General features: G+C 43.8%; 1 protein-coding gene across 2 annotated transcripts in view; it reads left to right on the plus strand.

Annotated features, from left to right (window-relative positions):
• Positions 1 to 22545, plus strand: part of LOC138657286 (indolethylamine N-methyltransferase-like) — a 115741-nt gene that overhangs the window by 66618 nt on the left and 26578 nt on the right. Inside the window, exon 1 of one of the 2 annotated variants that reach the window (XM_069744970.1) lies at positions 16052 to 18229. The exons of the other annotated variant lie outside the window; for it this stretch is intronic. The gene's annotated coding sequence lies outside the window, so the exon portion shown is untranslated. Of the gene's footprint in view, positions 1 to 16051; positions 18230 to 22545 lie in introns of those variants that run through there. 2 annotated transcript variants of the gene reach the window in all.

The raw sequence follows: 22545 nt of genomic DNA on the forward strand, positions 1-22545 counted from the left end.
GGCATTAGGCAAAGCTGGTAATGCAATAAAATGAGACATTTTATGAACCTATCCACCACCACCAGGAATACCGTGTTCCCTGCAGACACAGGTAGTTCCGTAATAAAATCGACCGACAAATGAGTCCAAGGTCTGCTGGGAATCTCCAACGGTTGGAAAGCCCCTGATGGACGAGTATGCGAGGTCTTAGAATGTGCACATATAGCCTACCACATACTCCCGAACCTCCTTATGAGCACCTGGCCACCAACAATGCCGAGTAAGTTGTTCCACGGTGACCTTATACCCAGGATATCCAGCCAACACCGTATCATGATGTTCACTGAGGACTCTAAGATGGAGATTAACTGGAACAAACAATTTACCAAGAGGACAGGTAGCAGGGGTGTACCCCTGAGTGTCAGCAACCTCTTTTTTTCAAGATGGGAGCATATAGATGCCATCACTACCCCTTTTTGTAGAATAGGTACCGGTTTGCACTTATTTCCTCCCCAGGGAAGCAGCGGGACAAGGCATCCGCCTTAATGTTTTTGCTCCCCGGCCAAAAAGTAACACAAAAGTTAAACCTGGTAAAAATAATACCCATCTTGCCTGTCCTGGTGTAAGATGTTTCGCAGACTCCAAGTAAACCAGATTTTTATGATCTGTGATAACCAACACCAGGTAAACCACTCCCTCCAAAAAACGACACCACTCCTCAAATGCCCATTTGATTGCTAAGAGTTCGCTATTGCCAATATCATAATTTCTCTCACCTGGCGACAGTTTCTTTGAAAAGTATGCACACGGTTACTATTTACCAGGAGTTGCACCCTGCAACAATACAGCCCCCACTCTAACCTCGAATGCATCAACCTCTACAATGAAATAATAATAATAATCGGCACAGAAGCAAAACACCTTTTCAATTTTTCTAATGCCTCCCAGGCAGGACTGGATTGCTTAGAGAAGTCTGTCCCCTTCCTGGTCATATCTGTGAGCGGTTTGACTACTACCAAAAAGTTTTTGATTAATTTACAGTAGTAGTTGGCAAAATCCAAGTATCTTTGTAACGCTTTCAAATCTTCTGGGAGATTCCACTACATTACTACCAGGACTTTCGCCAGGTCCATGCAAAAACCGGTGGCAGACAATACACATCCAAGGAAAGGGATCTCCTCAACCGAGAACTTACACTTCTCGGGTTTGACATACAATTTATTGTCACGTAGTATATGTAAGACCTGCCTGACATGTCCCTAGTGTGTCTCCAGGTCAGGTGAATAAAAGAGAATATCGTCCAAATAGATAACAATGAACCTGCCTACCATGTGACTAAAGATGTCATTAATAAAGTGCTGAAAGACGGCAGGCACTTTGGTTAACCAAAAAGGCATCACCAGGTTCTCATAGTGACCTTCAGGTGTATTGAACGCAGTCTTCAACTCATCCCCCTCCCTAATGCCGATGTGGTTATACGCCCCCTGAGATCCATTTTAGAGAACCATTTTGCCACAACTATCTGATTAAAGAGGTCAGGGATAAGGGGATGCAGATAGGGATCACCGACAGTGATCGCATTGAGTTCCCGGAAATCCAGGCAAGGACATAGTCTCCCTATAATTTTTCTTGACAAAAAAGAACCCCGCAGCAATGCGAGATGAGGATGGTCTGATATGACCCTTAACCAAACTTTCCAAAATATAGTCCTTCATGGCCTGCCTCTCTATACCTGAGATGTTATAGAGTCTGTTCTTGGGCAGCTTGGCACCAGGAACCAGATTGATGGCGCAATCATAGAGACAATGGGAAATTCTTTGCTCCCCTGTTCAGAAAACACATCCAAAAAGTCTGACTGGATATCCATCCCTGCCAACTGGGTACCCAAGCAGTGTCCATAACATTAAGTACTCCATTTAGCTACCTCCTATATCTGCCAACTTTATCACTGGATTGTGCAGAGTGAGTCAAAGAAGTCCCAGTACCACAGGTGAGGGCATGTCCTCAAGCACATAACAGTTTAACATCTCAGTGCGTATGGCCCCACCTGTAGCCGTAAGTCACGGATCACCTGCGTAAAGTGTCATAGTTTTAGGGAGGCAGAGTCAATGACAATAATTAGTATATGTCTGGACAAAGTATGTGGGACTAGTCCTTGGTCGAGGACGAACATTGCGTCCACCAAATTAAACCCGCCCCACTGTCCAGGAAGGACCCACCGAGGCAATAAGGACACCCGGATTGTAAACCTCCCCGCAACCCGGGCAATCTAGTTTTCCAGCGGTTGTTTAAATAGATGTCGGGTAGGACATGTGCTCACAAAATGACCCTTTTTGCCACAACAAAAACACACACACCCTTACGCCGGACAATTTGCAAGGTTGAGACACCGCACCCACCTGCACGGGTTCCACCACTGGCTCAGTACTGACCACTCTCAACCCTGGACCTCCCACCCACAGAGGTGACTCTCTTTGTCTATGGCGAAGATTAACCCGGTTTGCCAGAGACATGGCTGCCTCAAGGGAGTCAGGAGTCTCAAAGAGAGCTAATGCATCTCTTACTCTCATTTAGAGGTCCTCACAGAAATGACTACAGAGGGTCGGGTTATTCAACACAGTGTCTGTAGTCCACAGCCGGAACTCGGAGCAATATTCCTCCACCATGCAGTCTCTTTACTGCAGTTGCCGTAGTTGTCTTTCTCTCATCATTTCATTTTTGGTGCCATTTTTCTTATGTATTCCTGGATGCTTGTTTCATCTGTGATGGTGGCTTGGATGCTTATCAAGCCTCGACCACCCTCCTTTCTGTTGGTAAACAATCTTTGGGTGTTAGTGTAGCGCCCCAGAGACCTGGTTGTTGCAGTAATGTCACTCTGCCACTAAGGGGAGTGATGGTACGTCTGATGGCACTACAGGAGTCCACCTTACCAGGCATCACAGTCACACATTACACTTCACACTCCGGCCACTAGGGGGAGCAAAAGGTTTTATTTATTAGGCCACTCCTCACATTAGTAAAACTAGGGGTTGGATAGGAAGTTAGTCAGAAGCTGACTGGGTTTTGTCCAGGCAACATCCCGTGGCAGGGGGTGTTGCGGGGAAGATTCAGGAGGGTCCCTGTCAGGCGTGGGAACCTGGCAGGCACCTAGCGACAAGGATAGATCGTTACAGAGCCGCGCCTGCACTACCTTGCGGCGGCATCTAAAGAAAGGACACGAAGCGAAGGATATTGTGGACAGTGAGAAACGAGCTCAAAGCACAAAGGGGAGCCAGTAGGAGTCGTGCCCCGAGAACGGCAACATCCTACTGAGGCGCGTAGCCGGTGACCGGAACACCGAGGAAGTAACTAACTTTATGCCTTACTTCAAATACCGCAGGACAGTTAATTATAGGTTGGCTATCTACCTTACATCACCTAAGCAGACATAGGGGGCAACCGTGGAGAGGGATGTCTCTAGAGTCCCAGAATAGCTCTGAGCCTACCCGTCAAACTGGTGCGTCCTAGCCATAACAAACCTGGGTGATGGAGAATAGAAAGAACGAGAAAGAACTAGAAAGAACGAGAACAGAAGTTGTGAGGACTATCCCGAATGCTCAGCAAGGAAGCACTACAACACACAGGCGCTAGTGGTAGGCAACGATTTCCACCTGCAAAGGGAACTCTGGATGTGCCTTCGGACCGGCCGGTCTCAGACAGCCCTGTTGACAGTGCTCTGGATTGAGGATCCTGAAGCCTTCAGTAAAGAGGTAAAGAGATTGCAACCCTGTGTCCTTGTTATTGACTGCACCTCACACCATCGCCATCTACATTATCGGGAAGCCCTGGGGACATACTTCACCTGTGGGAAGGTATATCATCTAGCTGCCATCACATCACCCCAGTGGACCCCAAGCAGCTTCGGTCTCCCTGGCCAAATACCACAGGTGGTGTCACGAAGCCTTATCTGACTTTCATCATCCCTTTTATTGGACGCCCCTTAGCAGGGTCATGGACCGGGTCCAGCCACCGTGACAACCCCAGAACTGAGACAGAGAGGACCGGTACTGAGTAACCTGTGGCCCTGTGTCTGGGGGCGCTCCATTAGACTTATGGTGGAGAGCTTCATGCATTGTGAGGAAATTTCGTGTCTTCACATCTGCAGCTTTTATCTCTTGTTTTGGCCAGCACACTATGCCAATAGGGTATCTGATAACTGGCAGGGCATATGTATTGATGGCATGGATTTTATTCTTCCCATTGAGCTGGCTCTTCAGGACCTGTCTTACCCTTTGATGGTATTTGGATGTTGCTGCATTCCTTGCCTCATTATGGTTACCGTATCCCTGTGGAATGCCAAGGTACTTGTAGCACATCTGTTTTGTGGCCTGCTGGTAATTCCGCTCCATTAGTCTTGACTACCTTACCTCTCTTTATTACCAACCAGTCGCACTTCTCCAGTTTGAAGGACATACTGATGTCTTCGCTGTAGATTCTTGTCAGGTGGATCAGTGAATTGATGTCTCATTCGTTTTTCACAAACAGCTTGATGTCATCCATGTAGAGGAGGTGGATGATGATGCTTCCACTCTTGAACTTGTACCCATAGCCAGACTCTGTAATTATATGACTCAGGGGGTTCAAGCCTATGCACAACAATGGGGACAGTGAATCACCTTGGTATATGCCGAACTTGATGATCACTTGTGCTAGTAGTCTTGAGTTGACTTCCAATGTTGTTCTCCATAGCCCCATTGAGTTTCTGAGGACGTTTCTTAATTTCCTGTTGACACTGTAAAGCCAAGCATTCACAGATTCATGTTTGTGGCATTGAGTCATAGGCTCTCCTGTAGTCAAACCAGATTGTGCTGGGATTTGTCTGTCTGGATCTTGAGTCTTGAGCGAGTGCTCTATCTACTAGGAGCTGGTGCTTAGAGATTCTGGTATTGGTCCCAATGCCTTTTTGAGCTGGATTCATGTACTGGTTCATATAAGCCTGCAGCTGGGTGGCTATGAGGACTGAAAGGAGTTTCCATGTTGTTGTAAGGCAGGTTATTGGGTGGTAGTTGGATGGAGCTCTTTCTTTGTGAGAATTCTTCATTATCAGCACTGTCCTTCCTTGTATTAGCCAAGCTGAATGATGGCCTGCTTCTAGCAGTTGGTTCATCTGCTTTGTCATGCGTTCATGTACCGCTGTTAATTTCTTTAGTCAGTAGGTGTGGATCATGCCTGTGCCCGGTGCTGTCCAGCTCTTCATGTTCTTGACCCACTGTTGAATGTCTGCTTCTGTAATGGTGACTGCCTCTGGCTCTAGATGGTAGTGGTGTTTCATTCTCGGATCTTGCAGCCACATTGCATTGGTGTTGTGTGTTTTTTCCTTCTCCCATGTTCTTCCAGTATTGCACAGTCTCTATTGGTGGAGTTGCTGCCTTTGCACTGTTACTCTGTATCTGGCAGTACACATGGTTCTTTGGAGAACAGGGCATTTATCTTCATGGCCTAAGCTTCTCTAGTGTATCTACGTAGTCTTGGAGCAAGTGCTGTGAGCTTGTTTTTAGCAGTCTCTAGGGCTTCAGTTGGGGTCAGGCCTTTGTACTTGTCTAAGGCTGGTTTCACATTTGTATTTTTTGCCACTGCGTTTTAGCACAAAAAAAGCATGCGTTCTTTTTCCTATACTTAACATTAAAAACGCATGCATTTTTTGCATGCGTTTTGCCGCATTTTGCCGCTGCATGCGTCGTTTCTATGCATGCGTTGTGTTGCAGAAATGCAACATGTAGTAATTTCTAGTAGCGTTTTTTTGCGGCAAAAAAACGTATTGCTGTCTATGTAAACGCATGCGTTTTTAAGCACATGCGTTTGCATACGTTTTTAGACGCATGCATTTTAATAGAAAAACACAAGAATAGACACTGATAAGCCAACCCCCAACCCTAACCCTAAGGGATCCTAACCCTAAGGGATCCTAACCCTAACCCTAAGGGATCCTAAAACTAACCCTTAGGGTTAGGATCCCTTAGGGTTAGGATCCCTTAGGGTTACTAGGGATCCTAAGGGTTAGGGTTAGGATCCCTAGGGTTACTAGGTATCCTAAGGGTTAGGGTTAGGATCCCTAGGGTTACTAGGGATCCTAACCCTAACCCTAAGGGATCCTAACCCTAGCTATTTCTGTTTATAGTGGGTTTTCTTGTTGATTTTGATGATTGGCAGCTGTCACACACTTCTCATCATGCGTTTCAAAAACGCAAACGCAGGAAAAAACGCATGTAAACGCGTCAAAACGCCCCGTTTGTATTAAAACATGCAAAAACGCATGCATCTAAAAAACGCATTTAAATGCGTTTTTTTCACCAAATGCGTTTGGGTTTAAAACGCTGCGTTTTTAAACGCAAATGTGAAACCAGCCTAACTTGGTTGTCTTCACAACTTTCTGTATTTCCATTAGTTGGCTGACTTCACTTTGTGTCACCATGATCTTTGTCTCCAGTCTTCTTTTCCAGGGGGGAGGGGGCACTTATATGTTGTCTAAATACAAAGCAAATGTGTAATCTTTCACTTTAGACCTTTTGGAAACCATTTAGTCTTCAACTTGCTTAACTGTTCACAACAACAGTAATTTTGACCAAGGATGCCCAAACTTTTACATGCCACTGTTTGCTATAAGACACATACATCAAACTATAAAATGGAAAACATTAAATCCCAGTACAGACATTAAAAAAGTAGAACCCAAAACTGAATTTAAAGAACAGACTAAAAGACTCAAATCAGGCACCAGATGATATCTCAAAATGTATGCCTCAACAAATCTCCAAAATAAATTAGATGTCAAACCATAGTCCTACTGTAGATATAGACAAACCCTCTAAACATTACTTCAGACCTGAGGCCAAACTCAGGTCAAACCTCTAATTAAATTAAGATTCCAGGAGCAAAGTTAAAAAAGTTATCCACCACTCTGATTTAATTTTTTATTGATTAATTACAAAAGATATGGTTTTGAAAAGAGGTAAAAAAGTAGTGGAAAACCCCTTTAAAAGGAGTTTAGAGTGTCTCACTTCCATATCGTACGTGAACGGTGCCATTATGACCCAACACACCTGGTGATATGCACGGATGATCGGTTGGTATTGGACACATTTTCTATTTTTCATATTCTTACTATTCTGGGGTTGTAAAATATTTAGCATTATTTACCTCTGATGCAGAAGTTGTGCCAGAATACTTGTTTAAAATTTATTACAAACCCTATAAATTATTTAAAATCCCAGACTAAACTGAAATTTAATTCAGACACTAAATACACCATGTTCCAAATTATTATGCAAATGATATTTTTCTTGGATTTTCCTAAATGGTCGGTGCTAATGACAGTCAGTCTAATAAAAGTCATCACCAGTTAGATTACACATCGAATTTTATTGAAGAAACCTCCCAACGATGACAGTATAATCTCCAAAATTAATAAAAACTCAAAATGCACTGTTCCAAATTATTAGGCACAGTGGAATTTCTAAACATTTGATGTTTTAAAGAGCTGAAAATGCTCATTTGTGGAATTTGCAGCATTAGGAGGTCACATTCACTGAACAAAAAAGCTATCTAACTCCAAAACCTCCTAATAGGCCAAGTTACATGTTAACATAGGACCCCTTCTTTGATATCACCCTCGCAATTCTTGCATCCATTGAACTTGTGAGTTTTTGGAGAGTTTCTGCTTGTATTTCTTTGCATGAAGTCAGAATCGCCTCCCAGAGCTGCTGTTTTGATGTGAACGGCCTCCCACCCTCATAGATCTTTTGCTTTATGATACTCCAAAGGTTCTCTATAGGGTTGAGGTCAGGGAAGATGGTGGCCACACCATGAGTTTATCTCCTTTTATGCCCATAGCAGCCAATGACTCAGAGGTATTCTTTGCAGCATGAGATGGGGCATTGTCATGCATGAAGATGATTTTGCTCCTGAAGGCATGTTTCTGCTTTTTATACCATGGAAGAAAGTTGTCAGTCAGAAACTCTATATACTTTGCAGATGTCATTTTCACACCTTCAGGAACCTTAAAATGGCCCTACCAGCTGTTCCCCATGATTCCGGCCCCAAACATGTCTCCTCCACCTCCTTGCTGAAGTCGCAGCCTTGTTGGGACATGGTGGCTATCCACCAACCATCCACTACTCCATCCATCTGGACCATCCAGGGTTGCTCGACACTCATCAGTAAACAAGACTGTTTGAAAATTAGTTTTCAAGTATGTATGGGCCCACTGTAAATGTTTCAGCTTGTGAACACTGTTTAGGGGTGGCCGAATAGTAGGTTTATGCACCACAGCAGGCCTTTGTAGGATCCTACACCTTGACGTTCGAGGGACTCCAGAGGCACCAGCAGCTTCAAATAACTGCTGCTTTGTAATGGTATTTTGGCAGCTGCTCTCTTAATCCAATGAATTTGTCTGGCAGAAACCTTCCTCATTATGCCTTTATCTGCATGAACTCTGTGCTGTTTCAGTCACAAATCTCTTCAAAGTATGATGATCACTCTTAAGTTTTCGTGAAATATCTAATGTTTTCATACCTTTTTCAAGGCAGTGCACTATTTAACGCTTTTCAGCAGCAGAGAGATCCTTTGTATTTCCCATATTGCTTGAAACCTGTGGCCCGCTTAATAACATGAAACATCATTTTAAAGTTTTCCTTTAATTAGAATCACCTGCAAAATTATCACATGTGTTTAAGATTGATTTCAGTGATCCATTGAGCCCTGAGACACAATACCATCCATGCGTTTATTTGAAAAACAAAACAATTAACTTTTTATGACACTTAAATCAAATTTTCATAATAATTTGGAACATGGTGTATAATTCAGACTTCATAATATTACCAAAAATTAATGAATCCCAAAGAGCAGACCCTATTTTATGTTTTTCTTTTATGTACCACCCAAAAAATTGGGAGCCACCTGGGAACTTGACCTGCTGTGAAAAGTGAACTGTATGACACAGACTTTTGCGTCCACTAAAAGGTTACTTATAAAAAGAAATAAAAAATTAAGAATCCCATCTGCTTCTATAAATATATAAGTCTGATAATGGTGTTCAGACCTTTATCAGTGTATCACTAGTGTATTACTATTCCTGTTTTGCTTCCGACACAGACTCCTGCCTGTGTTACACTTTACGACACAGGACCATCTGAATGCCATGGCCATTTTTACCATGAGAGGAATAACTATCTAATTCTATACATCAAAGAAGATTCACCTCCGCACTGTTGCAGTTAGCTGACACCAATGTGCACGATACCTTAAACCACACTAATAGGTGCTATGGCTGACAATCTCCTGTATATTACCAACGGGGTGCTGCGTCCAACAAGTGCATACACAGTCCATAGAAGAAAAAACAAGAAAAAATTGGAGCGCACTTACCCAGGTAAAATGGTCACCACTTTATTAGGACATTTGTTGTGAATTCTGTGGCCAGGCTCCCTCCTGTGGTCGAGAGTGGTACTTCGGCTGGTTCTGTCTATGAGCTTCCTTTGGTGGATGAGAGTGGTACTGTGGCTTCTGGGTTTCCTTCCTCAGGTGATGAGGTTAGGTCGTTAGGTGCTGCTCTATTTAGCTCCACCTGGTGCTTTGATCCTGGCCTCCAGTCAATGTTCTAGTTTTGGTCTTGCTTCCTCCTGGATCGTTCCTGTGGCCTGTCTATCCTGCATAAGCTAAGTTTTGCTTGTGTTGTTTTTGTTTGCTGTTTTTTTGTCCAGCATGCTATATTGGTTTATCTTGCTCGCTGGAAGCTCTGAGACGCAGAGGGAGCACCTCCGTACCGTTAGTCGGTGCGGAGGGTCTTTTTGCCCCTCTGCGTGGTTGTTTGTAGGTTTTTGTGTTGACCGCAAAGCTATCTTTCCTATCCTCGGTCTATTCAGTAAGTCGGGCCTCACTTTGCTAAATCTATTTCATCTCTGAGTTTGTATTTTCATCTTACTCACAGTCAATATATGTGGGGGGCTGCCTTTTCCTTTGGGGAATTTCTCTGAGGCAAGGTAGGCTTATTTTTCTATCTTCAGGGCTAGTTAGTTTCTCAGGCTGTGCCGAGTTGCATAGGGAGCGTTAGGCGCAATCCACGGCTACCTCTAGTGTGGTGTGATAGGATTAGGGATTGCGGTCAGCAGAGTTCCCACGTCTCAGAGCTCGTCCTTGGTTTTTGGTAATTGTCAGGTCACTTTGTGTGCTCTGAACTTCAATGTCCATTGTGGTTCTGAATTACCTGTTCATAACAGTACTGGAGGCCCAAAGTACTAATGCTTCTCAATAGAGGGAAAAGAGAAGTTCTGAGACCATTTTTTTTTTCTTTGCACTGTGTTCTGTCTTTCTTTTCCCCTTTACATCAGGGTGGTTCAGAACACAGGTGTGGACATGGACATTCAAGGTCTGTTCTCTTTGATGGATAATCTCGCTATAAATGTACAGAATATTCAAGATTTAGTGGTTCAGAATCCTATGTTAGAACCTAAAATTCCTATTACTGAGTTATTTTCTGGAGATAGAGCTAAGTTTTTGAATTTTAAAAATAATTGTAAACTATTTTTGGCTTTGAAACCCCGCTCCTCTGGTGACCCAGTTCAACAAGTTAAGATCATTATTTCTTTATTACGTGGCGACCCTCAAGACTGGGCATTTTCCCTTGCGCCAGGAGATCCTGCATTATGTAATATTGATGCGTTTTTTCTGGCGCTCGGATTGCTGTACGACGAACCTAATTCAGTGGATCAGGCAGAGAAAAATTTGCTGGCTCTGTGTCAGGGTCAGGATGAGATAGAGATTTATTGTCAGAAGTTCAGAAAGTGGTCCGTGCTCACTCAATGGAATGAATGTGCGCTGGCAGCTATTTTCAGAAAGGGTCTCTCTGAAGCCCTTAAGGATGTCATGGTGGGATTTCCTATGCCTGCTGGTCTGAATGAGTCTATGTCTTTGGCCATTCAGATCGGTCGACGCTTGCGCGAGCGTAAATCTGTGCACCATTTGGCGGTATTATCTGAGCATAAACCTGAGCCTATGCAGTGTGATAGGACTTTGACCAGAGCTGAAAGGCAAGAACACAGACGTCAGAATGGGCTGTGATTCTACTGTGGTGATTCCACTCATGCTATCTCCGATTGTCCTAAGCGCACTAAGAGGTTCGCTAGGTCTGCCACCATTGGTACGGTACAGTCGAAATTTCTTTTGTCCGTTACTTTGATCTGCTCTTTGTCTTCCTATTCTGTCATGGCATTTGTGGATTCAGGCGCTGCCCTGAATTTGATGGACTTTGAGTTTGCTAGGCTCTGTGGGTTTGTCTTGGAGCCCTTGCAGTGTCCTATTCCATTGAGAGGAATTGATGCTACACCTTTGGCCAAGAATAAGCCTCAGTATTGGACCCAGCTGACCATGTGCATGGCTCCTGCGCACCAGGAAGATATTCGCTTTCTGGTGTTGCATAATTTGCATGATGTGGTCGTGTTGGGGTTGCCATGGCTACAAGTCCATAACCCAGTATTAGATTGGAAATCAATGTCTGTGTCCAGCTGGGGTTGTCAGGGGGTACATGGTGATGTTCCATTTCTGTCTATCTCATCATCCACCCCTTCTGAGGTCCCAGAGTTCTTGTCTGATTACCGGGATGTATTCGATGAGCCCAAGTCCAATGCCCTACCTCCGCATAGGGATTGTGATTGTGCTATCGATTTGATTCCTGGTAGTAAGTTTCCTAAGGGTCGACTGTTTAATTTATCTGTAACTGAGCATGCCGCTATGCGGAGTTACGTGAAGGAGTCTTTGGAGAAGGGTCATATTCGCCCGTCATCGTCGCCATTGGGAGCGGGGTTCTTTTTTGTGGCCAAGAAGGATGGTTCGCTGAGACCTTGTATTGATTACCGCCTTCTAATTAAAATTACGGTCAAATTTCAGTACCCCTTGCCGCTGCCGTCTGATTTGTTTGCTCGGATTAAGGGGGCTAGTTGGTTCACCAAGATAGATCTTCGTGGTGCGTATAATCTTGTGCGTATTAAACGGGGCGATGAATGGAAAACAGCATTTAATACGCCCGAAGGCCATTTTGAGTACCTGGTTATGCCATTCGGACTTTCTAATGCTCCATCAGTGTTTCAGTCCTTTATGCATGACATCTTCCGAGAGTACCTGGATAAATTCCTGATTGTATACTTGGATGATATTTTGGTCTTCTCGGACGATTGGGAGTCTCATGTGAAGCAGGTCAGAATGGTGTTCCAGATCCTGCGTGCTAATTCTTTGTTTGTGAAGGGGTCAAAGTGTCTCTTTGGTGTTCAGAAGATTTCATTTTTGGGGTTCATTTTTTTCTCCTTCTACTATCGAGATGGACCCTGTTAAAGTTCAGGCCATTTATGATTGGACTCAGCCAACATCTCTGAAGAGTCTGCAGAAGTTCCTGGGCTTTGCTAATTTTTATCGTCGCTTCATCGCTAATTTTTCTAGCATTGCTAAACCGTTGACTGATTTAACCAAGAAGGGTGCTGATGTGGTCAATTGGTCTTCTGCTGCTGTGGAAGCTTTTCAGGAGTTGAAGCGTCGTTTTTCTTCTGCCCCTGTGTTGTGCCAACCAGATGTTTTGCTTCCGTTCCAGGTCGAGGTTGATGCTTCCGAAATTGGAGCAGGGGTTGTTTTGTCGCAGAGAAGTTCTGATTGCTCGGTGATGAAACCATGCGCCTTCTTTTCCAGGAAATTTTCGCCTGCTGAGCGAAATTATGATGTTGGCAATCGAGAGTTGCTAGCCATGAAGTGGGCATTCGAGGAGTGGCGTCATTGGCTTGAAGGAGCTAAGCATCGCGTGGTGGTCTTGACTGATCACAAAAACTTGACTTATCTCGAGTCTGCCAAACGGTTGAATCCTAGACAGGCTCGTTGGTCGCTGTTTTTCTCCCGTTTTGACTTTGTGCTTTCGTACCTTCCGGGCTCTAAAAATGTGAAGGCGGATGCCCTGTCTAGGAGTTTTGTGCCCGATTCTCCGGGTTTGCCTGAGCCAGCAGGTATTCTCAAAGAGGGGGTAATTTTGTCTGCCATCTCCCCTGATTTGCGGCGGGTGCTGCAAAAATTTCAGGCTAATAGACCTGACCGTTGCCCAGCGGAGAAACTGTTTGTCCCTGATAGGTGGACGAATAAAGTTATCTCTGAGGTTCATTGTTCGGTGTTGGCTGGTCATCCTGGAATCTTTGGTACCAGAGATTTGGTGGCTAGATCCTTTTGGTGGCTGTCTCTGTCGCGGGATGTGCGTTCTTTTGTGCAGTCCTGTGGGATTTGTGCTCGGGCTAAGCCCTGCTGTTCTCGTGCCAGTGGGTTGCTTTTGCCCTTGCCGGTCCCGAAGAGGCCTTGGACACATATCTCTATGGATTTTATTTCGGATCTCCCCGTCTCTCAAAGAATGTCGGTCATTTGGGTGGTTTGTGATCGCTTCTCTAAGATGGTCCATTTGGTGCCCTTGTCTAAATTGCCTTCCTCCTCTGATTTGGTGCCGTTGTTTTTCCAGCATGTGGTTCGTTTACATGGCATTCCAGAGAACATCATTTCTGACAGAGGTTCCCAGTTTGTTTCGAGGTTTTGGCGAGCCTTTTGTGCTAGGATGGGCATTGATTTGTCTTTTTCCTCGGCTTTCCATCCTCAGACAAATGGCCAGACTGAACGAACCAATCAGACCTTGGAAACATATCTGAGATGTTTTGTTTCTGCTGATCAGGATGATTGGGTGTCCTTTTTGCCTTTGGCTGAGTTCGCCCTTAATAATCGGGCCAGCTCGGCTACTTTGGTTTCGCCGTTTTTCTGCAATTCTGGGTTCCACCCTCGTTTCTCTTCAGGGCAGGTTGAGTCTTCGGACTGTCCTGGTGTGGATACTGCGGTGGATAGGTTGCAGCAGATTTGGACTCATGTGGTGGACAATCTGACTTTGTCCCAGGGAGGGCTCAACGTTTCGCTAACCGCAGGCGCTGTGTGGGTCCCCGACATCGTGTTGGGGATTTGGTTTGGTTGTCATCTCGTTATATTCCTATGAAGGTTTCCTCTCCTAAATTTAAGCCTCGTTTCATTGGTCCATATAGGATTTCTGGGGTTCTTAATCCTGTGTCTTTTCGTTTGACTCTTCCAGCTTCTTTTTCCATCCATAACGTGTTCCATAGGTCATTGTTGCGGAGATACGTGGCACCTGTGGTTCCATCTATTGATCCTCCTGCTCCGGTTTTGGTTGAAGGGGAATTGGAGTATATAGTGGAGAAGATTTTGGATTCTCGTGTTTCGAGACGGAAACTCCAGTATCTGGTTAAGTGGAAAGGTTACCACTAAGGGTCACCAATCTAACCCAAGAAGAGGTGCGAAACTGGCTAAATAAGATTAAAATAGATAAATCTCCGGATCCGGATGGCATACACCCACGAGTACTAAGAGAACTAAGTAATGTAATAGATAAACCATTATTTCTTATTTTTTGGGACTCTATAGCGACAGGGTCTGTTCCGCAGGATTGGCGCATAGCAAATGTGGTGCCAATATTCAAAAAGGGCTCTAAAAGTGAACCTGGAAATTATAGGCCAGTAAGTCTAACCTCTATTGTTGGTAAAATATTTGAAGGGTTTCTGAGGGATGTTATTCTGGATTATCTCAATGAGAATAACTGTTTAACTCCATATCAGCATGGGTTTATGAGAAATCGCTCCTGTCAAACCAATCTAATCAGTTTTTATGAAGAGGTAAGCTATAGGCTGGACCACGGTGAGTCATTGGACGTTGTATATCTCGATTTTTCCAAAGCATTTGATACCGTGCCGCACAAGAGGTTGGTACACAAAATGAGAATGGTTGGTCTGGGGGAAATTGTGTGTAAATGGGTTAGTAACTGGCTTAGTGATAGAAAGCAGAGGGTGGTTATAAATGGTATAGTCTCTAACTGGGTCGCTGTGACCAGTGGGGTACCGCAGGGGTCAGTATTGGGACCTGTTCTCTTCAACATATTCATTAATGATCTGGTAGAAGGTTTACACAGTAAAATATCGATATTTGCAGATGATACAAAACTATGTAAAGCAGTTAATACTAGAGAAGATAGTATTCTGCTACAGATGGATCTGGATAAGTTGGAAACTTGGGCTGAAAGGTGGCAGATGAGGTTTAACAATGATAAATGTAAGGTTATACACATGGGAAGAAGGAATCAATGTCACCATTACACACTGAATGGGAAACCACTGGGTAAATCTGACAGGGAGAAGGACTTGGGGATCCTAGTTAATGATAAACTTACCTGGAGCAGCCAGTGCCAGGCAGCAGCTGCCAAGGCAAACAGGATCATGGGGTGCATTAAAAGAGGTCTGGATACACATGATGAGAGCATTATACTGCCTCTGTACAAATCCCTAGTTAGACCGCACATGGAGTACTGTGTCCAGTTTTGGGCACCGGTGCTCAGGAAGGATATAATGGAACTAGAGAGAGTACAAAGGAGGGCAACAAAATTAATAAAGGGGATGGGAGAACTACAATACCCAGATAGATTAGCGAAATTAGGATTATTTAGTCTGGAAAAAAGACGACTGAGGGGCGATCTAATAACCATGTATAAGTATATAAGGGGACAATACAAATATCTCGCTGAGGATCTGTTTATACCAAGGAAGGTGACGGGCACAAGGGGGCATTCTTTGCGTCTGGAGGAGAGAAGGTTTTTCCACCAACATAGAAGAGGATTCTTTACTGTTAGGGCAGTGAGAATCTGGAATTGCTTGCCTGAGGAGGTGGTGATGGCGAACTCAGTCGAGGGGTTCAAGAGAGGCCTGGATGTCTTCCTGGAGCAGAACAATATTGTATCATACAATTAGGTTCTGTAGAAGGACGTAGATCTGGGGATTTATTATGATGGAATATAGGCTGAACTGGATGGACAAATGTCTTTTTTCGGCCTTACTAACTATGTTATTATGTTACTATGTTATGGTCAGGAAGAAAATTCCTGGGTCTTTGCCTCTGATGTCCATGCTGCCGATCTGGTTCGTGTCTTTCATGTGGCTCATCCTGGGGGCTCTGGTGAGGGTTCGGTGACCCCTCCTCAAGGGGGGGGGTACTGTTGTGAATTCTGTGGCAAGGCTCCCTCCTGTGGTCGAGAGTGGTACTTCGGCTGGTTCTGTCTGAGCTTCCTTTGGTGGATGAGAATGGTACTGCAGCTTCTGGGTTTCCTTCCTCAGGTGATGAGGTTAGGTCGTTAGGTGCTGCTCTATTTAGCTCCACCTGGTGCTTTGATCCTGGCCTCCAGTCAATGTTCTAGTTTTGGTCTTGCTTCCTCCTGGATCGTTCCTGTGGCCTGTCTATCCTGCATAAGCTAAGTTTTGCTTGTGTTGTTTTTGTTTGCTGTTTTTTCTGTCCAGCTTGCTATATTGGTTTTTCTTGCTCGCTGGAAGCTCTGAGACGCAGAGGGAGCACCTCCGTACCGTTAGTCGGTGCAGAGGGTCTTTTTGCCCCTCTGTGTAGTTGTTTGTAGGTTTTTGTGTTGACCGCAAAGCTCTTTCCTATCCTCAGTCTATTCAGTAAGTCGGGCCTCACTTTGCTTTGCTATTTCATCTCTGAGTTTGTATTTTCATCTTACTCACAGTCATTATATGTGGGGGGGTGCCTTTTCCTTTGGGGAATTTCTCTGAGGCAAGGTAGGCTTATTTTTCTATCTTCAGGGCTAGTTAGTTTCTCAGGCTGTGCCGAGTTGCATAGGGAGCGTTAGGCGCAATCCACGGCTACCTCTAGTGTGGTGTGATAGGATTAGGGATTGCGGTCAGCAGAGTTCCCACGTCTCAGAGCTCGTCCTTGGTTTTTGGTAATTGTCAGGTCACTTTGTGTGCTCTGAACTTCAATGTCCATTGTGGTTCTGAATTACCTGTTCATAACAGACATTATACAAAAAGCAGGGAACTGCGTACGTGGTTTATGCTATTTTCTGCCCCTGCGGCTTTTTTTACATTGGCAACTATCCGGCCGTTATTTGTACGTGTTAGAGAGCATTTTAACTCTGTTAGGACAGGCAAGGGGGCTCCCAGGCTAATAGATTATATTAGAACTTACCATACAGGCGATGTCGATGTGTTACGGTTTGCTGGATTAGAACAGGTTTCGCTGCCAGAGGGAGGTGGAGATCTGCACCGCCTCCTTCTGCGCAGGGAAGCCAGGTGGATTCTTCGTACAAACGCAGCGGGACCTCTCGGTCTGAATGAAAAGCTCGACATGTCAGTTTTTCTATAACCACCTAATTTCTTTGCAGGTAATGTTTAAATTCCGTTACAGGTCTTGCTCACAGAGATTGTTTTTAATTGTGTTCGTTGTTTTTATTGCACTGTTGTTCATGTTTCTATTAATGGTGGTTACTCCCACCTATGTGCTGCATGAGGGGAGGAGCTTGTGGCTTATTTCGTCTACAAAATCCTCCCAGTGATCATTCAGCTCTAGGACCCGTTGAAGTGCCGTGCCGCACGAAATGGCCGTCGTCCGACTTTTGTCCACCCCCTTCCCTGCTTTTTGTATAATGTCCTAATAAAGTGGTGACCATTTTACCTGGGTAAGTGCGCTCCAATTTTTTCTTGTTTTTTCTTCTATAACTATCTAATTGCTCCTTTAATCAATCTCTCTGCATATAATTTGAACTATTGATTTGTAAAAGGAAGAAAAAATGGGAAACAAGAAATGACACATGTCGTGCTTTACATTCTGTAAAAATATGTTTTGTAGGTGCAAAAAAAAGTGGGAAGAAAACCCACCGGTACAAATATATCCTAATATCAACGCTGTCCTGAGGCTGAGGAGCTGAACCTGAAAAAACTTGCATGAATAAAATAATTTCTGAATCAAAAACAAATAATTTAATCAAATAGGCAGTCAATCATTAGAAGACAGCTGGAGATAAGTGTTGCAAGAAAAACAAACATTGGCAACTTAATCCTCCTAGCAGGCTTCCTGCTCCTCAGAGGTCAAGTTGAGGAACACAGACATAGGGAATAAGATGGTTTTCAAGCAAAAGGTGTAAATAATGTAGACTAGGAGGGTCCGCAACTTGTAGTTTGGGAGTCACATGTGACTCGGAGGCTCATGATGTGTTTCTTACAGATACATTAGCACCAAGTTTACCAAACAGCTTTGAAGAACAGGTCTCCAGATGGTGACGATGGTGATGACTTTGCAAAGAAAAGCAGATCTGGATGGCATATATTGGTCTTGAGAATGGACATATAAACAAAGTATGGTAAGAAGGAGATAGGGGGTGCATGACGTTTGATGTGATAGTGTGAGATGGGAGTGTTTACTCTAAGAATTCTGAATGGTGGATGGTGAGAACCTTCATATTTCTGTGGGGCAGCAATGGCTGTCATTACACTGATAGTGGGGGCTCTGGGTTTCACTACTGTGGGCTAGAGAGGGAAATGGGAGCTGGATGCCATGTTTCAGGAGACCCTGGATGTGACTTTCGACCCTCTCTCAGAGCTGAGGGTGAATCTCAAGGTTAGAAAGATTGGGGACTACTGTGGAGACTACTGATGGAGGGTATGAAGGAATGTAGAATACATGAGACTGCCTAGCGACTAATATTATCGCTAATGTGAATGTAAGGAATAAATCAGATAAAATAATAGAGCAGATTTTGGAGATGCTTGAGGCCACTTCGTGTGAGCCAAACAGCCAGCAACAAGTTGTAAACCTTTATTGGGACCTTAAATCTAACATGACGTCTCTCCCGGGCTAAAATTTGTTAGTTATGTAGCGTGCACCTGTTCACATTTTATTTTTTTCTGTTTCTTTGTTATTTTTAGTCCAAAAAGTTATACGTTTTGCAAAATTGAGCAAATAGTTCTGTCCTGCATAAAATTACACTGGGGAGGGCGTGTGTATCACGAGGACATTTGTGCAAAATTTTGCAAATTTTTTTTACTTTTTGAATAGGGCAAAAAAATCTCCAAATTTTGCAATTTTTTTTACTTTTTGAATAGGGCAAAAAAATCTCCAAAAAACTAAACTCTGTCCATTGTGGCGAAATAAAAAAAAAATTGTTAGGAATCGAGTTTCCTCTGCTGCACAGGGGGAATCTCGATCCATGTCTGCTGCGGTCTTTCATTCTGCATCGGCCGCAGTGGAGCCTGCTCAGCGGAGACGTCGCTCCCAGCGTCTCGCTGAGACCGATTCTGTGCAAAGGGTTACTACTGCCTCTCCAGGCAATGCTATTGAGTACCCTGCACTGATCTGCAGCGAGCAGGCTTTTCTGGGACTAAGTCCTGCTTTGCACACACTGAGCATGCCCAGGGCAAGATCTCTCAATGGAGATCTAGGGTCACATGCTTAGGTACTGCTGCAACTCCATTGGTCCTTCTTTGTAAGGTCCTGAACGTGCTGCAGCTATATAAGCTTCGCATGACCGCACGGCCATGCGCTAGTGTACATTTGTAAACGTGTGTGTGTTGTGAGTGAAAGTCGTTCTTTTAAATCCCCTCCCTATTGGATGACTGTTCGCGGAATGTGGATGATTGCTCTCTAGCGCCCGACTTAGCCACCAGCATGTTACACACCATACAGCGTCTAATTGCTGTGACCGCCAGTGCGGCGCCGTGTGCTTTCACAGCACTTTCCTGACCCAAGCCTGGGTGGTTAGTGGCGTCCGCCAGTGCGGCACCGCACACACTCTCGTGCATCTTTAATTATTATTTTGGTTATGCTGACACCCCATTAGCGGTGTCGAGCGCAAGTAGTCTAGACGGACTCGGATCCCAAGTCTTGGGACTGAGCTCGGAGACTCCTTGCTTGCGCTCTCTGTGCGGTACCACGGCCCTGTGACTTAACAGGGTTCGCTTCCTTCACACAGGGTGAAGTTAACCCGTGGGTGTATTCACATTGTACCACCATATAGTGCCGCCATTTACTTAGCAGCAGGTTCTTTCCTGCACGGTGGATCCCGGGTGGCGAACGCACCAATCTTACTTAATAAATATATTCGGTGCGTTCCGCCAACCCTAACAAAAATCAAATATATAAAAATGTATTTTAATAAAGGTACAAATGAATAGATGAATATGGCAGGAATACAAAAATGACATAAAACACACAAAACTAGCCACAAAAAGCTTCAAAAGCAATGAATTAGTTCCTGTGTGTTTCGTGTGTGATTTAGTTGACAGAGGTTCAGTTGCAATCAAAATTAGCAAAATTTACAATTTTTTTGTTTGAAGTAAACCAAACAAGAACAGAAACAACTAATATAAATCAATAATAATAAAAACATAATATAATTCTTCACATAATGCCACTTTTACTGCAGTCTGAAAATTATCCCTTCATGACAAGCATCCTTATTACTTAGCAGAGCCCTTCTGGCTGTTATAACCTGCTGTAATGAAAATGCATAGCCAGACACCAGCTTTTAACATTGTTCCGGAGGAATCTTACTCAATTTCTTATGGTTAATTAACTCCAGTTTACTAATATCATTGGGATTGCTGTTTTAAACTCGTTCTTCAAATCCCACCAAAGATTCTCTTTAGGGTTCAAGTCAGGTAATCATGAAGCAATCAGTAATACATGGCTATCCATATCAGAGCAGCTGGCACAAAGCCAGACCTTAGAAGACAGCTGCAGATACAGTAAATCTTGCTAGATGATGATAAGGCAAATTCCTAGACCCTAATTAGAAGACAAGGTGCTGAAAATGCTATAAGCAAATAACAAGTTGTTTGGCAAGGAATCAACCCAAGGGTGTAAACATTGATTGACTGGATAATAGCATGTAGAAGACATGACACTGCCTGCCCAAAGCCTTAAAAATATCAGTACTGTGAGTTTTAGGTAATATGGAAATACACAACGTTATGTAACCACAGTAGGAATTATGCTGTGAAATTTTTTTCTTCATAAGCTAATCTATTTTAAATTCTAAAAAGACCACAACACATCCAAAAGGTAGAAAATGTGCAATGGGCTCCAGCCCGATAGTCAGGATTGAGTCCTTACTGATTTTTCGAAAGCCACTTGAACAATAGTAAATAGAAAATCTATGCAAGGATTACAAAAATATGTCACCTACGCTCATATTTGTCAATGCTCCCAGAGTATTTGAGGGCCCAATTAAAAATTATTCAACCCCCTCTACAAATCAGGTTTATTTAGCAAAAGTGACAAACTTTGGGCACGGCCACCATAATCATCCAGGACCTGGTACCCGATGAAGGAGATGGACCGTTTACAAACTGCATAGTTCATTAAAAGTTATTCTTCCTCCCACTCTGGTCTACTACATCCATGACAGCGCCAGAACGATACCCAGTCTTTCTTCTAAACGTCTTACCTTCTCATTTCCGTCTCCACCAGTTTGGAACCAGCAGTTGGAGCAGCAGCCGACGGTGGATTACTCTGGCTTCTTTCAGTGTGGTCCCTGTCCAGCGCAGCCAAAATAGAAAAGCAGCACTCGCTCACTGATACACGCCTGGCAGTATTGATTTCCACATGTAGCGTTTTTTTTTTCTTTGTTCTTCTTAATCTGAGATTTTCTAGACTTTGCGTTTTGCTTGTGGTTATTATCCTGTTATACGTTCCTAGCCAGTCCAGATATTTGATGTTTTTTTTTTTTTGCAGGTATAGCAGATGCTACTAATATAGTCTTGGATTATAACATCAGGTGCTAAAAACAAATACAGTGCCTTGCAAAAGTATTTGGCTCCCTGGATTTTTTCAACCTTTTCCCACATATTATGCTTCAAACATAAAGATACCAAATGTAATTTTTGGTGAAGAATCAACAAGTGGAACACAATTGTGAAGTTGAACGAAATGTATTAGTTATTTAAAATTTTGTGGAAATTCAAAAAGTGAAAATTGGGGCGTGCAATATTATTTAGCCCTTTTAACTTAATACTTTGTTGCGCAAACTTTTGCTGCGATTATAGCTGCAAGTCGCTTGGGGTATGTGTGTATTAGTTTTGTACATCGAGAGACTGAAATTCTTGGCCATTCTTCCTTGGCAAACAGCTCGAGCTCAGTGAGGTTTGATGGAGATTGTTTGTGAACAGCAGTTTTCAGCTCTTTCCACAGATTCTCGATTGGATTGAGGTCTGGACTCTGACTTGGCCATTCTAACACCTGGATACGTTTATTTGTGAACCATTCTATTGTAGATTTTGCTTTGTGTTTGGGATCATTGTCTTGTTGGAAGACAAATCTCCGTCCCAGTCTCGGGTCTTTAGCAACAGGTTTTCTTCAAGAATGGTCCTGTATTTGGCTCCATCCATCTTCCCATCAATTTTAACCATCTTCCCTGTCCCTGCTGAAGAAAAGCAGGCCCAAACCATGATGCTGTCACCACCATGCTTGACAGTGGGGATGGTGTGTTCAGGGTGATGAGCTGTGTTGCCTTTACGCCATATCGTTTGGCATTGTTGCCAAATAGTTCGATTTTGGTTTCATCTGACCAGATCACCTTCTTCCACATATTTGGTGTCTCCCAGGTGGCTTGTTGCAAACTTTAAATGACACTTTTTATGGATATCTTTGAGAAATGGCTTTCTTCTTGCCACTCTTCCA

This window comes from Ranitomeya imitator, chromosome 1 (genome assembly GCF_032444005.1).
Source record: "Ranitomeya imitator isolate aRanImi1 chromosome 1, aRanImi1.pri, whole genome shotgun sequence".
Lineage (NCBI taxonomy): Eukaryota > Metazoa > Chordata > Amphibia > Anura > Dendrobatidae > Ranitomeya > Ranitomeya imitator.